Source organism: Rutidosis leptorrhynchoides, chromosome 2 (assembly GCF_046630445.1).
Source record: "Rutidosis leptorrhynchoides isolate AG116_Rl617_1_P2 chromosome 2, CSIRO_AGI_Rlap_v1, whole genome shotgun sequence".
Classification (NCBI taxonomy): domain Eukaryota; kingdom Viridiplantae; phylum Streptophyta; class Magnoliopsida; order Asterales; family Asteraceae; genus Rutidosis; species Rutidosis leptorrhynchoides.
Window position 1 is genome coordinate 473,343,681 of NC_092334.1, and position 16,457 is coordinate 473,360,137.

Sequence of the window (16,457 nt, forward strand, 5' to 3'; positions counted from 1 at the left end):
GAGAGAATAAAAAGCAAAGGCAGTTCACTTTTTTTTTTTTTTACACTGCTTCCATTTTACTCTCTTCAAAAAAAAAAAAAAAAAACTGAAACCAAAAAGAAGAAAAACCGGCGGTGAATAGTGGATCCGTCGGTGAATAGTGGCAGCCGGCGGTGGTGAATAGTGGCGGCCGGCAGTGAATAGTGACCAAAATATTTGAAATTTTCAGGGTTAGATCGGAATTTGATTCCGAAGTGAATGGTGTAGACGGTTTCTCCTAATTTTTCTTGGATCAGTATAGATCGAAACAGGAATTCGAAAAGTTTCGGCACCTGTGGTGGCGCGTGGCGGCGCGTGTATGATGGGTTTGGGCTGAAATTTGTTTGCGTGTGTTCGGAGATTAATTCCGCATCTAGTGTTAGTCTTGGTTGATTAGTGCTTTGAGTGACGGTGATTTTGTGGGTTGAGCGGATTTAGTTGTTATGACCTGAAAAACTTGTTTCTGATGTGAACGTTCTAACAACGCTGCATTCACAGAGCATACTTTAAGTTTTAAAGGTCAGTTTTTTTTTTTTTTTAATTGTTGCCAGAATAGTAGCTGCCGGTTTTGTGACCGGAATAGTGGCTTCCGGAATTGTTGCCAGACTTAGGCCTTTACAGCTCTGATACCATATTAAATGATATAATAGACGAAGAGAGATATTGAATTGAACTTGTATGTTCTATGTGTTTATTATCAGTACATAAGCCTCCATTATATAGGAGTAACAATTACATAATATATCCCTACACTATAGCAACAACATAGCCTTATACAATTATATTTGTCTAATATCAATCAAACGTTAAAACTCAACCATAACACATAAAGATATCCAAATCACCGGGTGGCCGCCCAAACATCATCTAGTGTCTAATCAAAGTCACTAGACGCCAAGTGGTCTAACTCATAGTCCACTTTAGTGGCCTAACTCATAGTCCACTCGCCATGTGGTCTAACTCATAGTCCATATCACCGTGTGGTCTAACTCATAGTCCACTTTAGTGGCCTAACTCATAGTCCACTCGCCATGTGGTCTAACTCATAGTCCACATCATCGTGTGGTCTAACTCATAGTCCACGGTTATACTCATAGTCAAATATTCGTCGGTTTGACTACGAGTTAAACATATAACCTATGCATTCATACATACAATTATTACACTCGCCTTGATACGCACACGTGACATGTAATCATGACCACCATCCTCCTAGCCGAGCAAGTAATCACCTATATAATACATAGGCATACAATACACATCAAAACATATACTCTATCAATTCTTGACTCATTACCACTACAAGTGGTAATGAGTGCCCAGATAACTTCCTAATATATTGACATTTACATCATGTGAAAATCTTAAACAAATAACTCTTTATTCAATTTTTAACCAATCCCACCACTTTGGACAGCCCCCTTTTACAGCATATTCGGACCTACTTAAACTCCTATTCAGTAATTAAAAACTTATTCATTGGATTGGATATTCAAATCCCTTTCCGAAAAGTGCTCACACGCCCCAAACGGAGCTACGGTTGATTAGATACGACCTTTACAAAATAATGATTTGTGCAGCTATTTATAGCTACGGGTTTTATATACTTTCCCCAATTTTCAAATCACAAGCATACCCAAAACACCAAATTACAAACCCTTAATTAACTACACTATTAAGGATTGATTTTTTTTTTTTACTAAAGTTCAATTCAATATCCAGCCTAAAACCCACCCTCAAGGGTTTACTTATTCAATACATAACCCGATAAACCCCAATCTTTGAGATATAAAGGTTTACCATCATTTACTACCCAAACCCTAACACAAAATCAAGAATTAAACATAAAATCCGGATTAGGGTTTACCTCAAGCATTAATAAGAACCCTAACAGCTGGAACAACAAGGAAGAGCTCCAAAAACGGGTTGGATCAACCTTTTCCTTCACCAATTAAGCTTCCTTCACTCTAAGGTTTTGTTTCCCTCAATTGGATAAATGTGAAATACAGAAATAGTTCTAGAAACAAGAACCGAGGATTCCAGATGTACTCAGCACCTTAGACCCGATCTAATAAATATTTACACAATAAGTCCCTCAAATTTACAAAGTTGTCAAAATAGTCCTAAAGTTTCAGCAGGCAATTTTATGGACATTACATACGCGGCTATGAATTATTGATGATTATTCTTTATACATTACGTTCGGCAAAGTATTATACGATTGAAAATTTACCATCATAGGTATCCATTATAAAGTTAACTTACATGTACGAATTCAAGTTCCATATCTCTATTAGTTTGTTGCCGGATGTTACGTTAAACTCTCATTTTTAAGCCCTACCCGTCTCAACGTTTTTGTAAAAAGAACATTTGAAGTTAGCTTCAACATAACCCACAGTGGAATGTTGAACTGAATTATTAAACATAAAAGTTGAAAAAAGGCCTAGATTATGAATGTGTCTATATGGGTTATGTCATATTTCACAATTAGTGTACATAAAAAAAAAGTAACTATCATAAAGAGCATGCCGAAAGGGTCAGAATGCGTTGAAAGCCACCTAAAGTCCCAAACTCTTTTTAAAACTAATACAACCTCCGAAATACCCCCGAAGTCTACTTAAAACTGATACAATCTCCTAAATACATCACTAAAATAGTCATTGTAGTAAGAAACATTGGTTTAGTTATAAAGGGTAGGGTCGCGCTTCGCTGCTTCTTACTCGGCTATTGATGGCTGCAAATCTTTCAATAACATGGAGTTGTCATCATGCATTGTTAGCATTGAAATGATTAGAATATTAGATAAACAGCTATAAAAACATAAGAATTTTAGTATAAATGGTTCCATCAGCAACATTTTATAAGATAACCTAAGAGTTTCTAGTATAACTCGTAATCACTCAAAGAAAAAAAAGTCGACCCAACCTTTGAACGCTAAAAAAAAGTATGTGAATCATGATGTGATCCAGGTGTTGATTTGGTTTGGTTGGCTTTCACCTAACATATATCTTTATACCTACGGAAACGCCTACAATAGTATAAAAGGGTAGAAAGTACATGATAGTTCCCTGCAAATTTTTATTAATTAGCTATGAAGTAAACAGCGGAATAAAAATTGAGTTACTACATATTTAATATTGAAGTGCATGTAAGTTGTACTGTTGAAGTGCATGTTTAGATGATAGAGTCCCAATGAAATCTTTATATTTCTAATCTTAACTTGCACAAGGATGTTTTCCAATATTTTTCCATTATTTACCTTCCCAAGTGCAAGATTCATCAAAATATAAACTCAGACACATTACCAAAAGTACCAAAGCAATAGAAAATAGTATTATAGCCAATAAGAAGCTTTCTAACCTCATCATCCTCCTTTTGGTAGTTAGAAAGAAGCATGGGAACCCTCTTAATCCTCAGAATTCGTCGATACACAACTGATGTTGAACCAAACACATACTAACAAAATCAGCTCTCATTTAATCATTTCATCAGATATTTTATATGCATGACCACATACTTATAACAGCCTTCCACATCTCTACTCGAGCAGAAGACACGCAATCAAAGTCAAGAGTGAGTTGCACGGGAACTAAAACACAAAGTTGGAAAGAAGTTGAAAACATGTGTTATCTAGCAAAATGAAATCGGGTAAGAATATTATGTATACTCATATTCCAATTGGTCTACATTTTTGGACCCAAAGAAACTATAAAAAAAAAAAAAAGAATATGAATTAGCATTAACTAATAATAATAAAAGAATCACATACCATTTCTGCCATAAACCCTAACAATAATTTACATGAAGCAATCACCATTATTTGTATCATCGAAAGCACTAATAGTGCAATAAACTCATCACTAATATAAATGACCACAAACCATATGTTCTCGCGAATAAACCACATCATACAGACCTCCATTTAAAAAATACCTTTGATCGAAGATTGTGGAGCAGAATTCACAAAGCCTGACACATGAAAAATGAAATTAACAAATAAAGGCCAAATCTTATATGTAATTTTTAAAAAATACATAAAAATATTATACCACAAAGTGACTTTACAACACGTTCAACAACAACTGAGAAATGTACAGAGGCATCTTGTAACTGACCATTCAAACAACCAATATTATCTACAAAACAAAATGTCAATTAATCCTTACAAGATAAACTTAAAACATGATCAAATCGGAACAAACAAAATAACAAAGTAATACATGTAACAATTGTTGAGAGCCTGAAGAAGATTCCAAATCGGAAAGTAAAGAAACTGAATTTCTTATAAGAGCAGGGTCATTGGTATTGCATAATGACTCAACATAAGATAAAGACCGAGACAAATTAGGGCGAGACAACACATGCCTTTTAGCCGTTTCTCTTACCAACTAAACTTACTTAAACGCAATTGGTTCACCTGTTGTTGCAGAGGTGTACTCAAGATTAGTGCCACCAACCCCAATTTCAGCTGGTCTTTTTGATGAATATTTTACAGCATTCTGAAAAAAATCAAATAAATACTTGTTACATCATTATAACATAAAAGATTATTACATACATAATAAAATTAGTATCGGTATAACAGCATTAAGAAAAAAAGTACTACAAAATTTGAGGCAATATTAATTCTTTTATTACCTTATGCTTACTGTTTGAATCACTACACTTACCATCATCTTTACTATCACTCAATAACGGAGGGCTCAATTGTTCCAACTGAATAAATCCAACACCATTTTCCATCTTCTCTTCAGACACCGCCTTTCGATCAGAAGCACGTATTAATCATCATAAAACAGCTCTTATCAACAATCTGTAATCGATGGTTCACCAAGAGACCAATATTGATCAGCTGCCACCTAAAACAGAACTCTGTGATGGGTCAATAACTGCAGTGCACATCTATGCATTTTCTAGCAATAGCAACCAAGTAGATCTGCATCCAACAATATATTTTGACTTGTAAGTCAATTTGCAAGATCTTAAGACACTTGGAATGTATTTTCTAACTTTAACGGCATATGCAACACTACCATCTTTACTGATATCAATGGTAAGATATATAATATAATGTTCCACATGAACTGTCAGTTAGGGTTTTCAAATTAAATAATTAAATAAATTCATCGAATAATAATAATAATACAATAAATAGAAAAACCTGAGGCAAGAGAAAGGGCATGGTATTGCATACGAGGGTTGCGACCAATATCACCCAATACTACAACTGCTGCTCGACGTTTATGTTAATTTACCGGAAAGTGGGGAACTTTTCCATAATTTACTCGTTATGGTCTTTTACGGTTACAAAGTTACTGCTACGCAGAAAATCAAAGAATAAATATCAGTTAAACATCATGATATACCACGGAAAGAACCATAAACACTACATACATATAATCTTAAGTGATAATTTAAGAGTAAAAAGATAATAAGAGGAGATGTACATTCTACAATGTGTTAGTGCATATTTTGTAATCCCTAGTTCCATGAACTTTAACGTTTTATTCGATCATGTTGTAACCTGTAATATTGTTAAACGTTGATTGTCGATGTGTTATTTTATATTTGTAAACGTTTAAATATAATTCGTAATATTACTCGACAGTCGGCCGACTGACATGGTCAGTCGACCGACTGTCATTCACTGTCGACCGACATAGGAACTGAGGTATTTAAGCCTAATTAATCTTCATTAATTTGGTTAACAACTCAGCACATCATACACACACGAAAAACACTTCTTGGTCGAGTCTCTCTCAATCTTCATGTCCAAATACCACAGAATGTCAGTCTAGGCTTCGTGTTTATCAAGATCTAGTCTTGGTTTGACTTGTACGAACCCGAAAACCCATAGATATTCGTTTAAGCTCTTTCTATTGTTATTCCGCCTCTAGATCGTGTTAGGTTGATTCTAAGATCCTCTCTCTCAGCGTCTACAAAGTGGTATCAGAGCTTTGGCTTGCTGAATCAATTGTTTTAAACGAGTTCTTGGTATATTTTTGGGTCAAAAAAAATTGGTTTTGGATTGAATTTTGTATACTTTTACGTTAAACCTTCGGTTTTGATTCTGGCTCTGAAAGAAAGTACAGTCGACCGACTTAGGAGACAATCGACCGATTTTCGTGTATTTCGACCGATTGTCATTAGTTCGACCGATTGTCTTTAAACCGACCGACATATTATAAACCGACCGACTTAAGTTGTAAACCGACCGACTTAAGTACTAAACCGACCGATTGAAGGAACATCGACCGATTGAAAAAGTACTACCATTTGCCTAAATGTAAACAGAACTTCGACCAAGTAATCATTGACAGTTGACCGACTGTAGTTGTTCATCGACCGACTGTAGTTGTTCATCGACCGACTGTATCTGTTCATCGACCGACTGTCACCAACAGTCGACCGACTTAGGATCAGATTCAACCTTAATCAAAATTTAAAATGTCTGATCAGGCAATGGCAATTACTTCCGGCGTTCAAAACATTTTACTATCTGATAGTGAATCAGGCAGTGCCAATCGTGCTCCTAAACTTGATAATACAAATGATTACATTAGATGGAGGGCTAGGTTCATGAATTACATTAGAGGCCTTGATCCTAGAATGTGGGATTTGATACAACATGAATATAAAGAGCCTTTAGGTACTGATGGTAATAGTAAAAAGTATGAAGATTATAGCGTGACAGAAAAAGAAACATATGCCTTAGAATGTAGATGTTATGCTCAATTGACCCAGGGTTTAGACGGTGATATTTATCATCAATATCAAATGCACTTAACTTCATATTCTCTTTGGAATGCTATTAAGATAGGTATCGAAGGAAATAAGGCGTATCGTGAAAAGAAAGCTAAAGTAATCAAAAGTGAATGGAAAAGGTTTGCTGCTCTAAGTCATGAAACGTTAGAAGAGACAATCATTCGCTATCGTCATCTTGTCTCTGAATTGGGTAACTTAGGTGTAGAAGTTACAGAATAGAAAGCTATCAAACAATTAACAGATGGTTTACCACACAAGTGGGATGCGTTTATTGAACAGATAGAAGACAGAGCTTCGTCTGCTGGTGAATCACTGACCCTAGATAAATTCACATCAAAATTGATGGTAAAGGACTTGGATATGGAAACCAATAAGAAACGTCTTGAGGGTCAACAGAGTCCTATAATTTACAAAGCTGGTACTTCTGGATTGAGCAATGTTCATGCTCCCTTACAAACAGCGTTTGTTTCTAATGAGAGTGCTGTAAATAGATCACAACCTGCTCAAAATGTGATGTTTCCAACCCAAGTAAATAAGCCTAGTAGTACAAATCAGTCTACCATTAGACAGGAGCCAAAAACTGTAGTTCTCAACACTGAGAATTTAAGAACTAGGCCCCTTTCAGTTGTAGAGGAAGATATGGCTTTAGTTGCTTTGGTAGTTAATTCTTATAATGAAATGGTTGGTGGTCAAATTGGTAATGCTCATTTAGAAGCAGAAGATTATGAGCAGATTGATGAGGATGAACTTGAAAAGATGGATATCCTCTGGGCTATGGGTAGTGTGATTAGACGAGCGAAGAAATTTCTGAAAAGGACAGGTCAACAGAGCTTAGGTGTTACTAGAGATACTAAGTTAGGTTTTGATATGTCAAAAGTGAGATGTTTTAATTGCAATGAGTTAGGACACTTCAAAAGAACATGTACCAGGCCACAGAAAACTGGTTTTCACAACCCATTTCACAATCAGTATAATAAGACAAAGGTTAATGTGCCAGTTGAAACAACGAGCGGTGATACTATCAGAAATGATAAAGCAAAAGGCTTAATTGCAACATATTCAGACGAAGGTTGTGATTGGACAGTATTTACTGATGATGAAAATCATGCTAACGTTGTTAGAATGCCTAAGACCGAAGAAGAAACTGAAAGTGAGAAACAAGAAAGAGAGAAAGATGGTTGTGTTGGTACTGCAAATGAATGCATGTGTTACATCTGCAAGATGGAAGCAAGAATTGAGCGAACTTATGCAATGATCAGATATGTTAGAAGAGGTGTTCTTAACAAGAGAGTGTATGAGAAGTTCAAATACGCAATGCACAATGATGGCGATGTATGGACGGATTACAGTAGTTCGTCTTCATCAAATGGAGAAACTATTGTAATAGATGATGTCAAGATTTCAGTTGAGTTGAATAATTCTGACTGTTCCAGTTCTAGTTCAGAATCTGAACCTGAATCAGAGACTGAAGAAAAACAGTATGCGTTCATGGCAAACACATCAAGTGACTCTAAGGTACAAACTGAATTTCCTTTGGTATGTAACGATTGTGCTGATCATAAGTTAGAAATTGCTAAACTTGAATCCATAGTTTCTAAACTGAATGATATCCCCTTAGGATGTATATACTGTCCCGAAGTAAAACAGGAACTTAGGATTGTTAAAGCAGCTTATCTTGAGGTAAAAGGCCTATACGAGACTAATTTAACTCAGTTTAACAATAAAAAGGAATTCAGGGAGACAATCAAAACTCTAGAAAATCAAGTTCGTGATTTAAGAGCTACAATTTCAGGTGACCAAAAGGCCATAATGATGTACTTAAATCAACTTGAATGTGCTAAGAGAGAAAAGGAAGAGTTTAAGATTAAGTATGAGTCAGAAAAGACTAGAAATGACACTTGGCAGCGAATGTCATATGTCATTGACTATACTGTCTATAACAAGAATGATGGTAAAAAGGGTTTAGGTTATAAAGAGTGTCCTCCTCCTCTTAGGAATGAGTACATTAATAAACCTTCTGATTCTTGCCTTAGTAAAATCCTAAGTGTTAAGCCTGTAGAGAATGAAAAATCAGACAGCACTAAGCCGATTGTTGAATACTTAGCTGAGGACAGTAAATCTGATTCAGAGTATGAAAAAGTTTCAGAGTTTGTGACACCAAAATCCAAACCAATTACTATCCTGAAAAATCCATTGAATGCTAGTAAGGCTAGTGAAAGCGGACAACGCACACCTAGAAAACAAGTAAACTCTAGGAACGCTAATGGAAAGAAAATATTTCAGACACCTGTCAAGTATCAGCAGGGACTCAACCTAGATAAAGAATATGTTCTTACACAAGCACCTGAAGAACTATTTAATAAAAGGAGCCCTAATACTAACAATGTGCCTAAATATGTGCATCCTAACCGTCGACCAGGATTGAAACATCATGTTGAGAAGCCTATGCCACCCATGAAACAGTCTTTTCCCAATAAGCATCTGAGTTCAAAAACACGTACAAAAGAAACTCAAAACTGTAATAAATGTGGGAAAAAGGGTCACTGTGCTGTTAACTGTCAACAGCGTTGGAAAACACCAAAAAGAAAATCTGACACTGAAAAGAAAACTACACACTATGCTTCTAGTTCCAGTTCCATAGGTACTTCAAGTAATAGTTCAAAAGGTTTTTATAAACCAAAGTCAAATTCTATTGCTAATTCATCCACAAGGGTACAGTCAGGTGTGAATAAAATTTTTCAAACGAATGACTATTATGAGAAATCTGTTGGTAAACGTACCGTTTGGAAGCCTAAAACCGAGACAAAGGTTGTTGACAAGTCCAATGATCCATCGGGATCAAAGGGTCAATGGATGGATGTGCAATTTATTGGTGTCGATGGGAAACCCACTGCCATTCGGGCATGGGTGTCCATCTCAAACTAACTTCTTTTCTTGTTGTGCAGGTCGCCTACGATCCTAGTAGAAATACCTGGATTGTTGATAGTGGGGCGTTCCGGCACATGACAGGAAATATGTCCTTACTTTCTATTGTCAAATACAAGCCAGTAAATTATATGAGAAAGGTTCCTGTGATGAAAATGCCGCAGAACTTTAGCCCACGTTTTCACTGGTGGTACTACGATGAACGCTCAGAGGAGGCAGTCATCGTTTTGGACAAATTGAAGGAAGATGAGACAGACTCGATACGGGTTTTAGATCCCGTTTGGTTGAGAAATTGCTGTGAAGCTGACATCTTCACATTGTACTACAATCGGATGCTGTACATGCCAGAAAATAGAGTTCAAGCACAACAGTACATTCGTGTTGCAAAGGTTTGCTATTTGAACAATATGGTTACAGATCCGTACAGAGATTGAAGCAGATCGAAGACTTATGAGGAACTAGGTCTTAGGGGGAGTTTGTTAGTGCATATTTTGTAATCCCTAGTTCCATGAACTTTAACGTTTTATTCGATCATGTTGTAACCTGTAATATTGTTAAACGTTGATTGTCGATGTGTTATTTTATATTTGTAAACGTTTAAATATAATTCGTAATATTACTCGACAGTCGGCCGACTGACATGGTCAGTCGACCGACTGTCATTCACTGTCGACCGACATAGGAACTGAGGTATTTAAGCCTAATTAATCTTCATTAATTTGGTTAACAACTCAGCACATCATACACACACGAAAAACACTTCTTGGTCGAGTCTCTCTCAATCTTCATGTCCAAATACCACAGAATGTCAGTCTAGGCTTCGTGTTTATCAAGATCTAGTCTTGGTTTGACTTGTACGAACCCGAAAACCCATAGATATTCGTTTAAGCTCTTTCTATTGTTATTCCGCCTCTAGATCGTGTTAGGTTGATTCTAAGATCCTCTCTCTCAGCGTCTACACAATGTATGACTGTAAAGAAGCAGAAGCTGAAGAACAATGAGCATGTAAACTATTGTATTGACCCGTATTTGTTTTTGACTTCGAACTCAACCAAACTTCATAAGAGAGTGCAAAAACTGTACATTTATTATCAACTATTAGCTTTTTTTGCAGTTGTCAATTATGTGTTATTTATGTTAGTTGCTAGTACCATACGTGCAATGTGATTAATTAAGATTACCAAAATGTAACAACATAAGTAACCTGGAGGCAACCAACTATATCAGTTAGGGCAATTTGAGAGAAAAAGCCAACTTTAAAGGTTCAGAAACTCAATCAATGATTGGTAAAGCAAATTAACTTAGCTACTCACGATGATAGGATCTCTCCCATTCAATTATAAATCACATCTATTTCACTTATAAATTTTCATGCCTAATGTGGCGTTCTATCTAATTTGGGTCTTATCTGGATTATAAGCAGAAGCCATAAGCCATCTTAATAATCTTATCCAGACACCCTCGCAAAATAGAAACAACTTTTAAATAACATCTTATCATAACGATAAGTTATGAAGGTATTACCTTACATAACCTTGGGATCTTTGCCGCAAGCAAAGTGCTAGGAGAGCATCAAAGTCGAGTGTTAAGTCAACATTTCCACCAACAGGAGGTACCTTTCGGTTAAATTTCATGCACGCTATCTACTACCACATACACAACATAATGCCGACGTGTATTTAACATAAGGTATGAAAGTATTTGTTCAGGCAAGTATACTACATTACAAAAAAAAAATGATACACACTAATAAAAAAAAGAGTAAACAAACGTAAATCAATATGGAGAGATTTTTATGTTGTGTTGATAGTAGTAGATGGGTAAATGTAACATTGTCAAATTTTAAAGTTGTGTTATAGTGAACATTAAATTTGAGTGATAAATTTTATAAAGTAGTTTTAAATTATGTGATAAAATATAATTGAAAGTTGAGTGTAAATTAAATATAAATATATTATTAATAATATAAGTATAAGTATATGTAGGTCAATTTATGTCTGGGTTTGATAAAAATTCATACCCTTAATTTTCGTCATTGTAATTGACTCCTATTGGATCAAATCACACGCTTGTAATAACATTTGAGCCATCAAGATATTGCCACATGTATTTGACGGTTCGTATCACATCGCCTGTAAGTCTTTTTTTTTTTTTTTTTTTTTTTTTGAACGTCGAAATTTTATAAGTACCATCTTCCTAACGAGAAACAAGGAAGGGGAGAATCAAAAAATACATCAAAGAGGCTTTAAAAGTCAATCATTCCATCTAACATTTTCTTTGCCTCTATGCGAGATCCAATTAAACGAATACAAACGAATTAAATCAAAAAGCTCATTTTTCTTCAAAATGGACGAAGCAAAAAAGCTTTAATGGTCCTCATGTGCAAATGATGTGGCGCTATTAAAAAAGATTTGTAGCAACCGTTAGTCATAATGATTGTCCATGCATGATTGCCAAATCATCGGGACTAATCTAATGAGAAAAAAAGAGTAAAGTACTTGATTAGCAGCTTGAAACAAAACAGGAGGACTGTCTGCTTAATGTAGTCAAAATTTTGTGATATACTCGTATCTATATAGTTTAATAAACCTAAAATGATGATGTTATCATTTAATTAATTACATTTTAATTTCATAAATGATGATGTCATTATTATTTTATATATTAATTCTATTAAATTCTACTTAATTAATTAAATATTCAAAAACATGATAATGCCATAAAAAACATACAAAATAAAAATAAATTTTACGATTATTATGGAAAGAAAATAAAACATCACCGTAACTGTATGTACAATATTTGAAACATTATGTACAATCTTATGGTAAAACATCTCATGGCCATATGTACAATATTTAAACATTATGTACAACCTTATGATTAAACACCCACATGAGCATATTTACAAACTTTAAACAAATTGTACAATCTTCTACAGATTACCCAATGAACACATTTACAAATTTTAAAGCATATTGTACAACTTTATATAATAATTGTATTTTAATTTTCTAAAAAAAATTCAAAAAACATTTATTATTACTAATAATTATTAATAAAAATATAAATATTCATCTTTGAGCAAACTTTATTATTATTATAATAATTATAATTATAATTATCATATTATCAATATTCAAATATGAAGTCTATTTACGAGATTAATAACGTTACATACGTATACGAAAATACATGTCTCTATATATTTGTAAAAACAACGACAAATTTCTTAGTCGAATCCATGGTTCCACATGTCATTAAAATAAATGACTGTAATATCTACATTCATTTAATACCTAAAGCATTTTATTAAATTGTTTCGTTTAAACAAATCCGTAATTTCACGGGTCATTTCACTAGTTAATTTTATTTTTTTGAAAAGCAAGCAAATATTATATTAAAAATAAAAAACTAGCCAGAAGCTAGCAGAAACAACGACACTGAACGACCACGAAACGCGACAACGACCCAAAAAACCTTACAACACGAAACATATGAACCCGAGAAACTACGAAAATTCAACTATAAGCCTCAACTACGATAGCACGAACGGAACATGAAAAACACGAATGAGTATAAGGCTTCGACCAAGAAACGAATCAATCCTTTTGGGATTCTGAATCCGAGGATGAAAAATCTTCATCGTCGTCATCGTCATCATCATCATCATCTTCATCATCTTCCTCCATATTCATTATCGAATCGAACGATCGGAGACCCCATTTAAATCTATTGCGATATCCCGAAGTTTTTACAAGCTTTTTATCTTGAATGTAATTTAAGAAATGATGCTTATTAAAGACCCTTGTATTCTTCTTATTTTTTTTATGACAAAAACGAACTACCAAACTTCGTGTCGAAGTATCCACGATCTGAGGTCCATTTTTATTTTCTAGACTTGTATCAGTTGATTTAGACTTTTTTGAATCCTCCTCTTTAGGATCATTTCACTAGTTAATTACTATACCCACCTATATACTCCATAAAATTCAGTCCATATGTGAAGTAGGAACTAGGAAGCTATACACACCACAAATGAAAATAAGTAGTCTTATCTTACCATCAAATAATTCCACACTATAACCAACCGTTCGATCTTGAAGAAAAATATCTCACAAAATATTAACACTAGATATTTTTTATAGACATGATGACATAAACTCACACCTTAACAGACCTATCACGAATACACAGTGTCGTAATATATTAAACTAAGCCGGAAAAATTCATTTTAATTTGTGTTTGATTTACATGCATGTATAGTAAGATGGAGGGCTAGTACATTAAGATGATGTCAAACATTAAATGAAATCAATTTACGAAAGGTTACATATATAATTTAACATGTATCAAATTAAGTTGACTTCAATTATAATCTTATGAACGATGAATTAGTTAATAAGTGTACGTTTTGAGTCGTTACATATATACACCGTGGAAATGAACCATACTTGAGAAACATTACCTATACAGAGACACTGGCGGACCTATGAAGGGGCAGGGTGAGGTGTCCGTCCCCAGTGAATTTGTAATTTTTAGTGCAAATTTTTTTGATTTTTCTATTTTGCTCCCGGTTGAATTTCTTTTTCCCTAAAACCTCCATATTTTGCCGCAAAACCTCCATATTTTGCTATAAGACCTTCGTATTTTGCTCAAAAACTCCAAATTTTGCTATAAAAAAACTCTATATTTTGTCCTAAAACCTCCCTGTTTTAACAAAAAAATCCCAACGTTTTAAATAAAAAAATTCGCACCCGGTAAAAAAAAATCTGGTTTTGCCACTGTACAAAGAGGCACAGAGCTATGAAGAAGACATATAATGGTGATGGTGTGATGATGTGATAGTGTGTGATGAGGTGTTTTTGTAGGGTATATATAGTGGTGACGTGTCAAATGTGATGGTGTGATTGTATGATGACGTGATGAGTTTGTAATGATATGGGGTGATGATTATGTGATGAAGTGTAGGTTCCATTATTTATTTTTTTCATTTTTTATTTGGGTTATTTATTTTATTATTAATTCACTTTTATATAAAACTAATCACATATATAAAATATTTAAATTAATAAAACACATTAAAATTAATAAAAATAACACGATTACAATTTATTAAAACTCCTAAATTATTTCTTATTAAAAGTCCTAAAAATTAAAAATTACACAGTTAAAACTATTAAAACTTAAAACATACGTAAATAATAAAATACTACGATTACTCCTCGTCGCTAGAAATCTCGAGATAATCTTTGTATCACTCCACCATCTTCTTCTTGAACTTTAAATCTGATTTCCTTTCACGTGGATCCTTAATTTCGTCAGTATTAAGTTGAAATAATTTGATGACTTCACATGTCGATCATGCTCGCTCTTCCTCGACGATAGCATCGATACCTTTGCTTCTTTTCTCCAAATCCGTCTCCTTTTGCAAATCCCATTTTGAAGTCAACTCTTTGAATCTTAGAGTTTGTACCCATGATGAAGTCGCGGCGTCAGACGAAGTGAATTTCTAGCAGCTTTCTTCGCACGGTCTCTTCCCATAAGACGTCGAATCGCATCATAATCAAATAGGTCCTGGAGGTTGTTCACCCGATCTTCACTGAGACTGAGACTGATTGTTTGGTTTTCGGCAACGAAATCGTCATCTTCTTATTCGATTACAACTTGTGAAGCTCTTCTTCTTCGCGCACTACTTCCACCAACCGGAGGTAATGTATACCACTTCGGCTTCTTCTTCAAGAATTCTCAAACCTCTCTGTAACCTCACTACTTTGAATACCTATCTTGATATCTTTGCACCGTTGTGTTATATATGTCTATCTCGCTTCTCCCGTTACGACGTGGATTATGTTCTTCATCATTATATAGGGTCGTGAAATCTTTGCACGCCTTATCCATATGCCGCCATTTGCCACTCAATTGATCGTCTCCTCGTAACCAACCAGAATCATTAACGTTGGACTTTTCATGAATTCTGAAATGTCCCGTTCTTATTGATTAAAAACGTTCCATATTAATTGATTTCGTTGCGAGGTTTTGACCTCTATATGAGACGTTTTTCAAAGACTGCATTCATTTTAAAACAAACCATAACCTTTATTTCATCAATAAAGGTTTAAAAAGCTTTACGTAGATTATCAAATAATGATAATCTATAATATCCTGTTTACACACGACCATTACATAATGGTTTACAATACAAATATGTTACAACGAAAAAAGTTTCTTGAATGCAGTTTTTACACAATATCATACAAGCATGGACTCCAAATCTCGTCCTTATTTAAGTATGCGACATCGGAAGCTCTTAATAATCACCTGAGAATAAACATGCTTAAAATGTCAACAAAAATGTTGGTGAGTTATAGGTTTAACCTATATATTATCAAATCATAATAATAGACCACAAGATTTCATATTTCAATACATATCCCATACATAGAGATAAAAATCATTCATATGGTGAACACCTGGTAACCGACATTAACAAGATGCATATATAAGAATATCCCCATCATTCCGGGATACCCTTCGGATATGATATAAATTTCGAAGTACTAAAGCATCCGGTACTTTGGATGGGGTTTGTTAGGCCCAATAGATCTATCTTTAGGATTCGCGTCAATTAGGGTGTCTGTTCCCTAATTCTTAGATTACCAGACTTAATAAAAAGGGGCATATTCGATTTCGATAATTCAACCATAGAATGTAGCTTCACGTACTTGTGTCTATTTTGTAAATCATTT